Below are 15,168 nucleotides of genomic sequence, written 5' to 3'. Positions count from 1 at the left end.
AGCCACCGGAAGCCCCAAAGTGTTTTTGAATCAATGAAGTCCCTTTGAAATGTAGTCGCCGTTGTAATGTCGGAAATGCAGCAGATAATGTACGCACAGCAAGACCCCACAAATAGCAATGTGATAATGACCGAATCATCTATTTTTGTGATGTTGATTGAGAGATAAATATTGGTCAGGACACCAGGGAGAACTCCTCCTACTCTTCCAAGTTTACCACGCGATCTCTTACATCTACTGGACAGTTTTGATGTTTAGCATCTCACCTCAAAGATGGCACCTCCGACAGTGTAGCACTCCGTCAGCCCTAAACTGCAGTGTCAACCTTAACTTTTGTGCTCATGTCCTGGAGTGGGATTTGAACCCACAACCTTCTAACTCGGATGCAAGAGTGCGTGTGCTACCAACCGAGCCATGACGGACACCAATCCAAAAACCTATCACAGCAACATCAATCACATCTTGCTGGACAAGTGTACTTTAACTCAGCAAGGATAAAAAAGAAAATGGGGCAAGATGGCTCAATGGATTGTAGATAGAGAGCAGACATGGCTGCATTGTATACATAAGCAGGATGGAGAGACTAAATGGTGTAATCCAGTTATAATGTCTTCATACCCTAATGTGGTGTGGATTAATCTCCCCTCTCTGGGGTCTGATGGTGAGTTGTTCAGACTGAGGGTTAACAATCACATGCTTAAACAACATCTTCACTTTTTGAAATTCACTTTATGGGATGTGGGCGTCACTGGCTAGACCAGTATTTGTATTGCCCAACCTTAGTTGGCCTTGAGAAGATGGTGGTGAGCTGCCTTCTTGAACCGCTGCAGTGCCCGAGGTGTAGATGTTAAGGAGGGAGTTCCAGGATTTTGACCCAGCAACAGTGAGGGAATGGCGCAATTGTTTCCAAGCCAGGATGGTGATTGGCTTGGAGGGGAACGTCCAGTTGGTGTTGTTCCCAGGTATCTGCGGCTCTTGTCCTTCTAGAGAATAGTGCCAGTGGGTTTGGAAGATGCTGTCTAAGGAACCTTGGTGATTTACTGCAGTGCATCTATTTTTAAAATTCATTTACGGGATGTGGGTTTCGCTGGTTAGGCCAGCATTTATCGCCCATCTCTAGCAGCCCTTCAGAAGGTGGTGGTGAGTTGCCTTCTCGAACTGCTGCAGGCCTTGAGGTGTAGGTACACCCACTGTGCTGTTAGGAAGGGAGTTACAGGATGTTACCCCAGTGACAGTGAAGGAACGGCAATATATTTCCAACTCAGGGTGTTGAGTGACTTGGAGGGGAACATCTAGGTGGTGGGATTCCCGGGTATCTGCTGCTTTTGTCCTTCTAGATGGTAGTGGTTGTCGCTTTGAAAGGTGCTTTCTAAGGAACCTTGGTGAGCTACTGCAGTGCATCTTGTAGATGGTACACACGGCTACCACTGTTCTTGGTGGTGGAGGGTTTGAATGTGTGTGGAAGGGGGAGCAATCAATCGGGCTGCTTTGTCCTGGATGGTGTTGAGCTTCTTGAGTGTTGTTGGAGCTGCATTCATCCAGGCAAGTGGAACGTATTCCATTACACTCCTGACTTGTGCCTTGTAGATGGTAGACAGGCTTTGAGGGGTCAGGAGGTGAGTTACTCGCCGCAGGATTCCTAGCTTTTGACCTGCTCTGGTAGCCACAATAATAATATGGTTAGTCCAGTTCAGTTTCTGGTCAATGGTAACCCTCAAGATGTTGATAGTGGGGGATTCAGCAATGATAATGCCATTGACTGTCACGGGGCGATGGTTAGATCCTCTCTTGCTGGAGATGGTCATTGCCTGGCACTTGTGTGGTACAATGTTACTTGCTACTTGCCATCCCAAGCCTCGCTATTGTCCAGGTCTTGTTGCATTTGGACATGGACTGCTTCAGTATCTGAAGAGCTGTGAATGGTGCTGAACATTGTGCAGTCATCAGCGAACATCCACAGTTCTGACCTTATGATGAAGGGCGGTCATTGATGAAGATGGTTGTGCTAAGGACACTACCCTGAGGAACTTGTAGTGAAGTCCTGGAGCTGAGATGACTGGCCTCTAACCACCACAACCCTCTTCCTTTGTATCTGGTATGACTGCAACCAACAGAGAGTTTTCTCCCTGATTCCCATTGACTCCAGTTTTGTTCGGGCTCTTTGATGCAATGCTCAGTCAAATACTGCCTTTCTTTTTTAAAATGTTTTTATTAGGGTTTTTTCCTGTTATACAAAGCAAAGATGAATGTGAACACACACAGAAAATATATAGATTGGTTACCACTCACTATATAAATCAGTTACAATTTAACTTTCTTAGCAAGTACCTAGCTTTGGCTAGGTCTCCTGCACCCAACTGCTCCCTTTCCTCCCAATCTCCCTCCCCTTGTTATCTGGCGTGACTTCTTTGTTCTTCCAACCTGGACTGTTTGGGGTGGCATGGTGCTCTGTAGACGGCTATGTGTAAGGTATGGTTGGGTTCTGAGCTTCTTTGTTCCCCCTGCTCGGTGAATGGCTCCCATGTTTTGTGGAAGCCCTCTTCCGACCCACAGATGGTGAATTTGATTTTCTCCATTTGGAGAGATTCTGAGAGGTCGGACAGCCAGTCTGCAGCATTGGGTGGTGCTGCTGATTGCCAGCTGAACAGGATTCTCTGGCAGACGATTAGGGAGGCAAAGGCAAGGGCGTAGGCCCTTCTCCCCATGAAGAGACCTGGCTGCTCTGATACCCCAAAGACTGCCACTCTCGAGCGTGACTCCGCCCTCATCCCCCACCCCCATGGACATCGCCTCGCAGAAGACTGTCCAGTACCTGACACATCTGAGGCATGACCAGAACATGTGGGCGTGGTTGGCCGGGCCTCCCTGGCACCGTTTACATTTGTCCTCCACCTCCAGGAAGAACCTGCTCATTTGGGTTCTGGTTAAGTGAGTTTGTGTACCACTTTCAGCTGCATTAGGCTTAACCTCGCGCAAGTGGGGGTAGAGTTAACCTTGTGCAGTGCTTCGCTCCAGAGTCCCCACCCTATTTTGAACCCTGGGGCCTTCTCCCAATTTTCCCTTTTCTCGTCCAGCGGAGAGAGTGCCCTTCCGAGTAATCGGCCATATAGGTCCCCACAGTTTCCCCTCCCTAGGATGTCCGCGTCCAGTAGGTCCTCTAATTGTTGTGGTGTCCGTGGCTATGTCTTTGTTTCTCAATATAAAAAGTTATTGTCTTGCATATATCTTAATTTGTTTCCCCCAGTCAGTTGGAACTTCCCTGTCAGTTCCTCCAGTGTTGTCAGTCTTTTGCCTGTGTAGTAGTCCCTGATTGTCAGTGTGCCCACTGTCCTATCTCCACCTTTTGAAGGTGGCATTCATTTTGGCTGGCATGAATCTGTGGTTGTTGCAGATAAGGACCTTCATGGACATCTCGGTTGGACCAAAGTGCTGTCTTAGTGGTTCCTCACCGGAGTGTGGCTATTAGTACTGAGCTCATTGAGTGCCTTGCCGGTGGGGATGGGAGCGCTGCAGTGGCCAGGGCCGGGAAGGAGATCCCCTTGCAGGAGCCCACCTCCATGTTTACCCTTTCGGCCTCCGGCTCCTTTATCCACCCCTTTACCCTTTCCGCTGTTGCTGCCCAGTGGTAATATTGCCGGTTTGGGAGGTCTAGGCCCCCCCATGCTTCTTGTTCTTTGCAGGACATTTTGGGGGATCCTAAGGTTCTTCTCCCACCTCCCCCCCCCCCCCCCCCCCCCCACCGCCCATCACCCCAACCACACAAACGGCATGATCAATTTTTCCACTGAGTTGAAGAAGGCCTTGGGGATGTAGACCGGAATGGATCTGAGCAGGTTGAGGAACCTAGGCAGTATATTCATCTTTTTTTTTAGATTTGTTTTTATTCAAAATGTTTCAACAATTTTTACAAACCACTACAAAAACAAAACAACAAAAAGCATAGCAATAATTAAGAAAACAACTTAACAAATTAGCAAAACAAGGTGTGGTATCTGCCCTTTACAAATAAAATCTATCCACCACGCCCCCTCCCACCCCCCCTCTGGTTTGCTGCTGCCGCTGACCTCCACTTAACGTTCTGCGAGAAAGTCAAGGAACGTTCGCCACCGCCTGGAGAACCCCTGCAAGGACCCCTGCAAGGCAAACTTTATCCTCTCCAACCTGAGAAACCCCGCCATATCACTGATCCAAGCCTCTACCCTTGGAGGTTTCGCGTCCCTCCACATTAACAAGAGCCGCCTCCGGCTACCAAGGAGGCAAAGGCCAGAACTCCGGCCTCTTTCGACTTCTGCACTCCCGGATCGTCTGACACCCCAAAATATCGCTATCCCCCAGCTCGGTTTTACCCGAGTGTCCAAGACCTTGGACATAGCCTTTGCAAAGCCTTTCCAAAATTCTGTAAGTGCTGGGCATGTCCAAAACCAATGGACATGGTTTACTGGGCCCCCTGAACACTTCACACACCTGTCCTCCACCCCAAAGAACCTACTCATTCTCGCCACTGTCAGATGCACCCGGTGCACCACCTTAAACTGAATCAGGCTAAGCCTGGCGCAAGATGAGGAGGAATTGACCCTGTCCAGGGTCAGCCCACAGGCCCTCATCTAGCTCCTCACCCAGCTCCTCCTCCCACTTGCCCTTCAGTTCTCCCACCAAGGCCTCCTCCGCCTCCTGCAGCTCCTGGTATATGTCCGATACTTTGCCATCCCCCACCCACACGCCCGAGACCACCCTGTCCTGTATCCTCCAGGCAGGTAACAATGGAAATTCCCCCACCTGCTTTTTCACGAACGCCCAAACCTGCATGTACCTAAAGATATTCCCTGGGGGCAACCCAAATTTCTCCTCCAGCGCCCTCAGACTAGCAAAAGTCACATCAATAAACAAGTCCCCCATCCTTTTGATACCCACTCTGTGCCAGCTTACGAACCCACCATCTATTCTACCTGGAACGAACCTGTGATTGTTCCGTATCGCAGTCCAGATTGAAGCCTTTGCCTCCCCCCTGTGCCGTCTCCACTAACCCCAGATCCTCAATGTCGCCGCCACCACCGGGCTCGTGGTGTACCGTGTCGGTGGGAGCGGCAGTGGAGCCATTATCAATGCCCCCAGGCTAGTATCCCTGCAAGACGCCACCTCCAACCACTTCCATGCTGCCCCCCTTCCTCTACTACCCACTTCCAAATCATGGATATATTCGCTGCCCAATAATAGCTGCAGATGTTTGGCAGCGCCAGCCCACCCCCACCCCGACTGCCCTCTAAGAACAGTCTCTTAACACGCGGGGTCTTGTTTGCCCACACAAATCCCGATATAATCATGTTTACCCGCTTGAAAAAGGACTTGGGGATGAGGATGGGAAGGCACTGGAAGACGAACAACAACCTAGGGAGGACCGTCATCTTCACGGACTGCACCCTGCCCGCCAGGGAAAGCGGCAGCATGTCCCACCTCTTAAAGTCCTCCTCCATCTGATCCAGCAGCCGCGCTAAATTGAGCTTGTGCAGGGCATCCCAACTCTTACCCACCTGGATGCCCAAGTAGCGAAAGCTCCACTCCACCATCTTGAGCGGTAGCTCTCCCAGTCTCTTTTCCTGGCCCCTCGCATGTATCACAAAAAGCTCGCTTTTCCCAACATTCAGCTGATACCCCGAAAAGTCCCCGAAATCTCTCAGGATCTGCATGACCTCCCCAGTCCCCTCCCCCAGATCCGCAATGTACAGGAGCAGGTAATCCGCATACAGTGAGACACGGTGGTCCCCCCCCCCCCGCCCCCCCCCCCACCCCCCACCCCCCCTCCCCCACCCCCCCCGCCAAACCAGCCCCCTCCAGTTTCTGGACTCCCTCAGTGGCAGTGGCTCGATTGCCAGGGCAAACAGCAGGGGGGAAAGGGGGCACCCCTGCCTCGTTCCTCGATGTAATCTAAAGTACTCCGACCGCAGCCGGTTCGTCGACACACCCGCTACCGGGCCTGATACAATAATTTAACCCACCGTATAAATTCCTCTCCAAACCCAAATCTGCCTAACACTTCCCACAGGTACTCCCACTCCACCCGATCGAAGGCTTTCTCCGCGTCCATTGCCGCCACCCCTTCCGAGGGCATCATGATCACATTCAGGAGCCTCCGCACATTCGTGTTCAACTGCCTGCCCTTCATGAACCCCGTCTGATCCTCATTGATTACTCCCGGGACACAGTCCTCAATCCTAGTGGCCAAGATCTTGGCCAACACTTTGGCATCTACATTAAGGAGCAAAATCGGCCTATAGGAGCCACATTGCAACGGGTCCTTATCTCGCTTAAGGATGAGCGAGATCAGAGCCTGCGACATCGTCGGGGGAAGGGTTCCCTTTTCCTTAGCCTCATTAAAAGTTGTCAACAATAGCGGACCCAGCAGCTCAGAGAATTTCCTGTAAAATTCGATGGGATACCCATCCGGTCCCGGGGCCTTGCCCGACTGCATACCCTCCAACTCCTTAACCAATACCTCCATCTCAATCGGGGCCCCCAATCCCTCTACCTGCCCCTCCTCCATCTTAGGGACCTCAGTTGGTCCACGAATTGCTTCATCCCCTCCCCCCCTCCAGGGATTCTGACTCATACAATTTGCCATAAAAGGTCTTGAAGACTGATGCACGATCAATTGCACAAAGACTAAAGTTGGGTACAACTGTGGCTTTATTACAGTCAGATGCGTGGCCTCCTGCTGCAGCTGGCAAAATGGCAGGGCACTGGAGGTCATGCATATTTACATAGTTCTCCATGGGCGGAGCCAGCCGGCAGGAGCTACCGGCGAACCTGTAGTGCAGGTCCTACCTTACATCTCCTATTACAGTGGCTCACCACATTCACCCCCTGTTAAAATGAGTCCGGCGGGGGTGACGTGAAACTATATACAATTAGTGCAATTATGTACAGTGGTAGGGAAAGAAAAGTCCATGTTGACGGTCCGGAGTCCGTCAAAGGTTCAGCCGGTCCGGTACTTTGGTGCTTCGTTGGGAGCGGCGTAACGGTGGCGGCGAAGTCGGTGCTGGCGGTGGTGGAGGTGGCACCGATGGCGGTGGTGGCGGTGCTGATGCTGGCCAGTCATCGGGGAACTCCGGGAGCGTGCAGAAGTCCTCTTCGTCCTCTTGTGCTGGAAAGGGGGGGTGGTCTGGTGGGGTCAATATTGGCGGTGCGGTGGGAGGTTGGGGGGGGGGGGGGCGCATTGGTGGGGGTGTGTGTTGGGGTGGAACCTGATGGTGCCAGGTCCCTGAGTGAGACAGTATCTTGGCGGCCGTCTGGGAACTCAACGTCGGCATATTGAGGGTTGGCGTGGAACAGGTGAACCCTGTCCACCAAGGGGTCCGCCTTGTGGAGTCGGACGTGCCTACGGAGAAGGACCAGTCCTGGAGCAGCGAGCCAAAACGGGAGCGACACCCAGGATGTGGACTTCCTGGGGAAGGTAAAAACACGTTCATGGGGTGTGTTATTAGTGGCGGTGCACAATAGTGACCGGATGGAGTGCAGAGCGTCAGGGAGGACCTCCTGCCAGCGAGAGGCTGGGAGGTTCCTGGACCGTAGGGCCAGCTGGACGGCCCTCCAAACCGTCCCATTCTCCCGTTCTACTTGCCCGTTTCCCCGGGGGTTGTAGCTGGTCGTCCTGCTGGAGGCTATACCCCTGCTGAGCAGGAACTGACGCAGCTCATCGCTCATGAATGAGGATCCCCTGTCACTGTGGATGTAGGCGGGGAAACCGAACAGAGCGAAGATGGTGCTGAGGGCCTTGATGACGGTGGCAGACGTCATATCGGGGCATGGGATGGCGAAGGGGAATCTGGAGTACTCATCGACCACACTGAGAATGTACGTGTTACGGTCGGTGGAGGGGAGGGGCCCTTTGAAATCCACGCTGAGGCGTTCAAAGGGGTGGGAAGCCTTCACCAGGCGCGCACAGTCCGGCCGGTAGAAGTGCGCCTTGCACTCCGCACAGACCTGGCAGTCTCTGGTGACTGTCCTTACTTCCTCGACGGAGTAGGGCAGATTGCGAGCTTTGACCAGATGGTACAAGCGAGTGACCCCCGGGTGACAAAGGCTGTCGTGTAGGGCCCGGAGTTGGTCCACTTGTGCGCTGGCACATGTACCTCGGGAGAGGGCGTCCGGGGGCTCGTTGAGTTTACCGGGGCGATACAAGATCTCGTAATTATAGGTGGAGAGCTCGATTCTCCACCGCAAGATTTTATCATTTTTGACCTTGCCCCGCTGTGTGTTATTAAACATGAAGGCTACCGACCGTTGGTCCGTAAGGCCAGGTAATGCCTCCAATGCCGCACAGCTTCAACGATAGCTTGGGCCTCCTTTTCGACGGATGAGTGTCGAATTTCAGAGGCATGAAGGGTGCGTGAAAAGAATGCCACGGGTCTGCCTGCCTGGTTTAGAGTGGCGGCAAGGGCGATGTCTGAAGCGTCGCTTTCTACTTGGAAAGGCAGTGACTCGTCCACTACGCGCATCCCGGCCTTGGCGATGTCTGCTCTGATGCGAGCGAAAGCATGTTGTGCCTCTGCCGCAAGGGGGAATTGGGTGGGCTGAATGAGTGGGCGGGCCTTGTCCGCTTGGTTTGTCCGCATAGTTTGGGACCCACTGAGTGTAGTAGGAAAAGAACCCCAGGCAGCGTTTGAGGGCCTTGGGGCAGTGGGGGAGGGGAAGTTCCATGAGGGGGTGCATGCGGTCGGGGTCGGGCCCGAGAAGTTCGTTTTGGAATATATAGACAAGAATGGCTAACCGGGTTGTGCTGAACACACACTTCTCTTTGTTGTTGGTCAGGTTGAGAAGAGTGGCAGTGCGGAGGAATTTATCGAGGTTGGCATCGTGGTCCTGCTGGTCATGGCCGCAGATGGTGACATTATCTAAGTACGGAAAGGTGGCCCGCAAACCGTACTGGTCGACCATTTGGTCCATCTCTCTTTGGAAGACCGAGACCCCATTTGTGACGCCGAAAGGGACCCTAAGGAAGTGATAGAGGAAACCGTCCGCCTCGAAGGCAGTGTATGGTCGGTCCGACTTCCGGATGGGGAGTTGGTGGTAGGCGGATTTCAGGTCAATTGTTGAGAAGACCCAGTACTGCGCAATCTGATTGACCATATCAGATATGCGTGGGAGGGGGTACACGTTGAGCTGCGTGTACCGATTGATGGTCTGGCTGTAGTCCACGACCATCCTGTGTTTCTCCCCAGTTTTAACCACTACCACTTGGGCTCTCCAGGGGCTGTTGCTGGCCTTGATAATACCCTCCTTAAGCAGCCGCTGGGCTTCGGACCTGATGAAGGTCTTGTCCTGGATGCTGTACCGTCTGCTCCTGATGGCAATGGGCTTGCAATCCGCAGTTAGATTGGAAAAAGGGAGAGGGGATCGACCTTGAGGGTCGCGAGGCCGCAAACGGTAAGGGGGGGGGTAAGGGCCCGCCGAATTTGAGGGTGAGGCTCTGTAGGTTGCACTGGAAGTCCAGGGCCAACAGGAGTGCAGCGCAGAGATTAGGAAGGACATAGAGGCGGAAGTTACCAAATTCTACGCCTTGGACCAAGGTGAGGGTGACTGTACAAAAGCCTCGGATCGGGACGGAGTGGGATCCGGAGGCTAGGGAGATCCTTAGATTGGCAGGGTGGACCGCGAGGGAGCAGCGCCTTACCGTATCTGGGTGAACAAAGCTTTCGGTGCTCCCGGAGTCCAGCAGACACGAGGTCGCGTGGCCGTTGATTTTAACCGTCGTCGACGCGGTGGCCAGGTTGTGCGGGCGAGATTGGTCCAGCGTCATCGAAGCGAGCTGCGGGTAGCCATCGGATGCTTCGGGTGGCGAGCGTGTGCGGTTCCGATGTCCGGAGACCCTGTGGGGGACAAGATGGCGGCGCCCATGGTGCGCACATAGCGGGGTCGGGACAAGATGGCGGCGCACGTGGCCGAAGGGGGACAAGGTGGCGGCGCCCATTGGTCGCACGTGGGCCTGGGAGGAGAAGATGGCGGCTCCCATTGTGCGTCTGGTGTGGGGAGGGGTCGATAGCGGGCGCGATCGCAGTGACTGCGCGGGCCTGGCACACCTCCGCGAAGTGGCCGTTTTTACTGCAGGCTTTACAAACTGCAGTGCGGGCCGGGCAGTGTTGGCGGGGGTGCTTCTGCTGACCGCAGAGGTAGCAGCGGTGACCCCCGGGGAGCACGGATCGGCTTGCGGCGCAGGCGTATTGGGAAGGCAGGGCCCCGGCTGAGGAGGTCGGCGGCGGGGTCCAGGAGGGGTAGGAAGGGGTAGAAGGGTGGGCAGCGGAGTGGGAGGGGTACGATTGTACGTTACGGGATGTGACCGTCATGGAGAGCGCCAAGGTTTTCGTCTCTGCCAGTTCGAGCGTGGCCCCTTCCAGTAATCGTTCTCGGATTCAGTCCGACGCAATCCCCGTCACGAAGGCATCGTGCATGAGGAGATTCGCGTGTTCGCCGGCCGTGACGGCCTGACAGTCACAGTCCCGGACAAGTGGAATTAGGGCTCGCCAGAAGTCTTCGATGGACTCACCAGGTAGTTGCGAGCGGGTGGCAAGTACATGCCTGGCGAAGAGTGTGTTCGCCTTCTGCACGTAGTGTTCTTTGAGGAGTTCCATTGCTTTTGTGTAATTCGTGGCGTCTTGGATCAACGGGAACATGCTGGAGCTCAGTCTGGAGTACAGGACATTTATCTTCTGAGCCTCTATTGGCTCAGGGTGCACAGCCTTGATGTAGGCCTCAAAACATGCTAGCCAGTGAGTAAAGTCTTTCCTGGCGTCGGGCGAGTGCGGATCCAGCTGCAGGCGATCGGGCTTAATTCTGATATCCATTCTGTGGAAAATCTGACTGTAATAAATTGATGCACGATCAATTGCACAAAGACTAAAGTTGGGTACAACTGTGGCTTTATTACAGTCAGATGTGTGGCCTCCTGCTGCAGCTGGCGAAATGGCAGGGAACTGGAGGTCATGCATATTTATACAGTTCTCCGTGGGCGGAGCCAGCCGGCAGGAGCTACCGGCGAACCTGTAGTGCAGGTCCTACCTTACATCTCCTATTACAGTGGTTCACTACAAAGACCTCGTTGATCCTTGCCGAGCTCAGCATCGTGCCCCCCCCCCTATCCCTAATTCCCCCAATCTCCCTGGCCGCCTCTCTCTTCCGCAGTTGATGCGCCAGCATCCTACTTGCCTTCTCCCCATACTCATACACCGCTCCTTGTACCTTCCTCAACTGAGCCTCAGCCTTCCCCGTGGTAAGCAGGTCAAACTCCGCCTGAAGACTCCGGCGCTCCTTTAACAACCCCTCCTCAGGGGATTCCGCGTACCTCCTGTCCACCCAAAGTATCTCCCCCACCAACCTCTCCCTCTCCATCCTGTCCCTCTTCTCCCTGTGGGCCCTGATTGAGATTAGCTCCCCCCTGGTAACTGCTTTCAGCGCCTCCCAGACCACATTCACCGAAACCTCCCCCGTATCATTGGTCTCCACATAGTTTTGGATACACCGCCCAATCCGCCCACAGACCTCCTCATCCACCAATAGTCCTATGTCCAGTCTCCACAGAGGGCGTTGGCCTCTCTCCTCCCCCAGCCCCAACTCCACCCAGTGCGGGGCATGTTCCGAGATCGCAATGGCCGAACACTCCACCCCTCCATTCTCGGGATTAGCGCCCTACTTACCACGAAAAAAATCAATCCGTGAGTACGCCTTGTGTACATGGGAGAAGAAAGACAACTCCTTCGCCCTTGACCTGGCAAATCTCCACGGGTCCCCTCCCCCCACCTGGTCCATGAACCCCCTCAGGACCTTGGCCGCTGCCGGCCTCTTACTCGATCTCGACCTAGACCGGTCCAGTGCCGGGTCCAGGACCGTATTGAAGTCCCCCCTCAAAAACTCCAAATCGGAATCCTACTCAACATCTGCTTCATGAACCCTGCATTGTCCCAGTTCGAAGCATACGCATTCACTAGCACCACCCGGGCCCCCTGCAACTTGCCACTCACTATAATATATCTACCCCCTTTATCCGCCACAATACCCGCCGCCTCAAATGCCACCCGCTTGCTCACCAAAATTGCGACCCCCCCTGGTCTTCGCATCCAGCCCTGAGTGGAAAACCTGCCCCACCCATCCCTTCCTCAGCCTGGTTTGATCTGCGACCTTCAGATGCGTTTCTTGTAGCATGGCTCCGTCTGCCTTTAGCCCCCTTAAGTGCGAAAACAATCGGACCCTTTTGACCGGCCCATTCAGGCCTCTCACGTTCAACATGATCAGCCTGGTCGGGGGCTAATTAACACCCCCCCTGCCGACTAGCCATCTCCTTTTTTAGGCCAGCCACGTGCCCGCGCCTCCTGCACACTCCAGCCCCCCAGCTGGAGGCTCCCCGTCCCGAGTCTCCCCTTTAAAATCGATTCTCCTTCAGTCAGCAAAGCAGCATCCCAGCCGCCCCCCTCAACCCCACCCACCCCAGTCAAGCATCCGCTTAACCCCCCCTACCCCCCCATTGCACTCCCGCAAGTCAGCTGACTCATGCTGACCCGGCCACTCAGTATATTCATCTTGATTGTCTGCACGCTCCCCACCAGCGAGAGTTTGAGTGTGCCCCACCTCTGCAGGTCCTTTAAACTTCCTCCACCAGGCTGGTCAGGTTCAGCTTGTGGATCCGTGTCCAGTCATGGGCAATTTGGATCTCCAGGTAGTGGAATTTGTTTTGGGCCTGTTTGAATGACAGTCCCTCCAGCTCTGCCCCTCTCCTTTGCGGGTTCACCAGGAAGATCTCACTTTTCCTCAGGTTGAATTTGTAGCCCGAGAAGGTTTCACACTCTTTCAAGAACCCCATGATTCCCTCCATGCTACTTTGTGGGTCTGCGATGGAGAGGAGTAGTTCATCCTCATAGAGCGATACTCTGTGCTCTCTGTCTCCTCTCCGGATCCCCTTCCAATTCTTTGCCGCACTGAGCACGATCGCTAGTGGTTCGATCATGCGAGTGAACAGCAGTGGGGAGAGCGGGCATCCCTGCCTTGTGTCTCTGTGCAGCTGGAAGCTCTTAGAGCTGGTGGTGTTCGTCTGTACACTCACCATGGGAGTGCTGTACAGGAGTTTCACCCAGGCAGTGAACCTTGTTCCAAGCCCGAACTGCTCCAGAACCTCTATGAGGTACTTCCATTCGACTCTGTTGAAGGTGTTTTCTGCGTCCAGGGAGATGATCATCTCTGGTGTTCTCTCCCTGGGTGGGGTCATTATCACATTCAGTAGTGATGTTCTATGTTAGCTGCCTAGCCTTAACAAAGCCCTTCAGATTTTCTGCCCCCCACCTCTGGTACGCAGTTCTCCTGTCACTTGGCTAGGATTTTGGCCAGTATTTACACGTCTACGTTTAGCAGTGAAATGGGTCTGTAGGACCCGCAAGCTTTTGAGTCTTTGTCCTTTTGGGTATCCGCGAGATTGAGGCTTGAGCTAGCTAGGTGGCAGGTGCCGATCACCAGCAAGTCCATGAACATCTCTCTCAAGTGCGGGGCCAGTGTTACTGCAAATTCTTTTAGAAATCCGCCGGGAATCCGTCTGGTCCGGTGCCATCCCCATTAGCATGGAGTTGATGACTTGTCCCAATTCTAGTGGTACTTCCAGCTCCTGTTTCCTACCCTCCCCTACAATTGGTATGTCCAGTCAATTGAGGAACTGTTTCATCCCCAAGCCCCCTGCGGCAGGCTTGTAGGTGTACAGCCCCTGGTAGAAGGCCTCGTATGCCTTGTTCACCTTTATCGGCTCCACTACTAGTTTGCCTCTGTTATCTCTACTCTGGGTTATTTCCCTCGTGGCTTCCTGCTTTCTCAGCAAGCACCTGTCTCCGTGTTCATACAGAGTCCCCGTGTCTGGCGGAGTTGGTGCACTGCTTTCCTCGTGGAGAGCAGGTGAAAGTCCATTTGTAGCTTTTTCCTCTCTGCCAGGAGCTCTATAGTCGGGGCCTCAGAGTATCACCAGTCTACCTCCAGTATGGAGTCAACCAGCTGTTGCCTAGCTGCCATCTCTTCCTTGTCTCTTTGTGCTTTGTTGGCAATATTTTCACCCCTGATCACAGCTTTCAGCGCTTCCCAGAGCGTGGAGGGTGAGACCTCCCGATTCTGGTTATTAGTAATATACTCGTCTCTGGCCTGTGATATTTTCTCGCAGAAAGCCTTGTCAGCCAGGAGGGCCGTGTGCAACCTCCATGTGGGGCGTTGGGCACGGCCAGTTTCCAACCTCACATCCACGTAATGTGGAGCATGTTCGGAGATCAAGATCATGCAGTATTCCACTCTTACTATCCCTGGGAGCACCGATTTCCCCACTACAAGAAGCCAATCCAGGTGTATACGTTATTTATCTGGGAGAAGAAGGAGAACTCCTTCTCCCATGGTGGGTGAACTGCCATGGGGCCACGGACCCCATCTGCTCCATGAATATGCCGACCTCCCTTGCCATATTAGAGGTCCTCCCTGGTTTGGGGTTTGACCTGTCTGGCCGTTGGTCCTGTACAGAGATAAAGCACCCCCCCCCACCCCCATGATAAGTTGGTGTGAGTTGATGTCGGGCATTTCTGCCATGGTCTTCTTTATAAACTCCGTGTCGTCCCAGTTGGGTGTGTACATGTTTACCAGGTTCACTGGTGCCCCGTCTAGGACACTGCTGACCATGACGAACCGTGCCCTTGGATCTGTAACTGGCATCGGCATGAACATCGTCCCCTTATTTAACAGTATGGCTACCCCCTGGCTCTCGTCTCACAGAATGAATGATAGGTCTGTCCCATCCAGCCCTTCCTTACCTGCAGTCGGTCCGTCTCCCTCAGGTGTGTCTCTTGGATGAAGACTACGCCAGCTTTCACACTTCTCAGGTGGGCGAAGACTCTGGATCTTTCACTGTGCCTTTGAGTCTCCTGATGTTCTAGGTGACTATTCTGATGGGGGTTTTTGTCCCTCCCCTCCTCCACGATCAACCATACTTACCTTGTGGATGCAGCCCTGCACTTCGGGTTTCCCTTTGTTAGGGGACCATCGTAAATGGCCGCAGTGATGCGACCATCAATTCACACGAAACCAGGAGTAGAAGTAAACTGTGGCTTTAATCTTAATTGCCCCTTCATTGAACAAAAAGCTTAGAAAAAGAATATAAAACAAAAGGAT

The sequence above is a fragment of the Scyliorhinus torazame genome, chromosome 1 (assembly GCF_047496885.1).
Source record: "Scyliorhinus torazame isolate Kashiwa2021f chromosome 1, sScyTor2.1, whole genome shotgun sequence".
Lineage (NCBI taxonomy): Eukaryota > Metazoa > Chordata > Chondrichthyes > Carcharhiniformes > Scyliorhinidae > Scyliorhinus > Scyliorhinus torazame.
Note: the sequence above shows the minus strand (reverse complement) of the source record.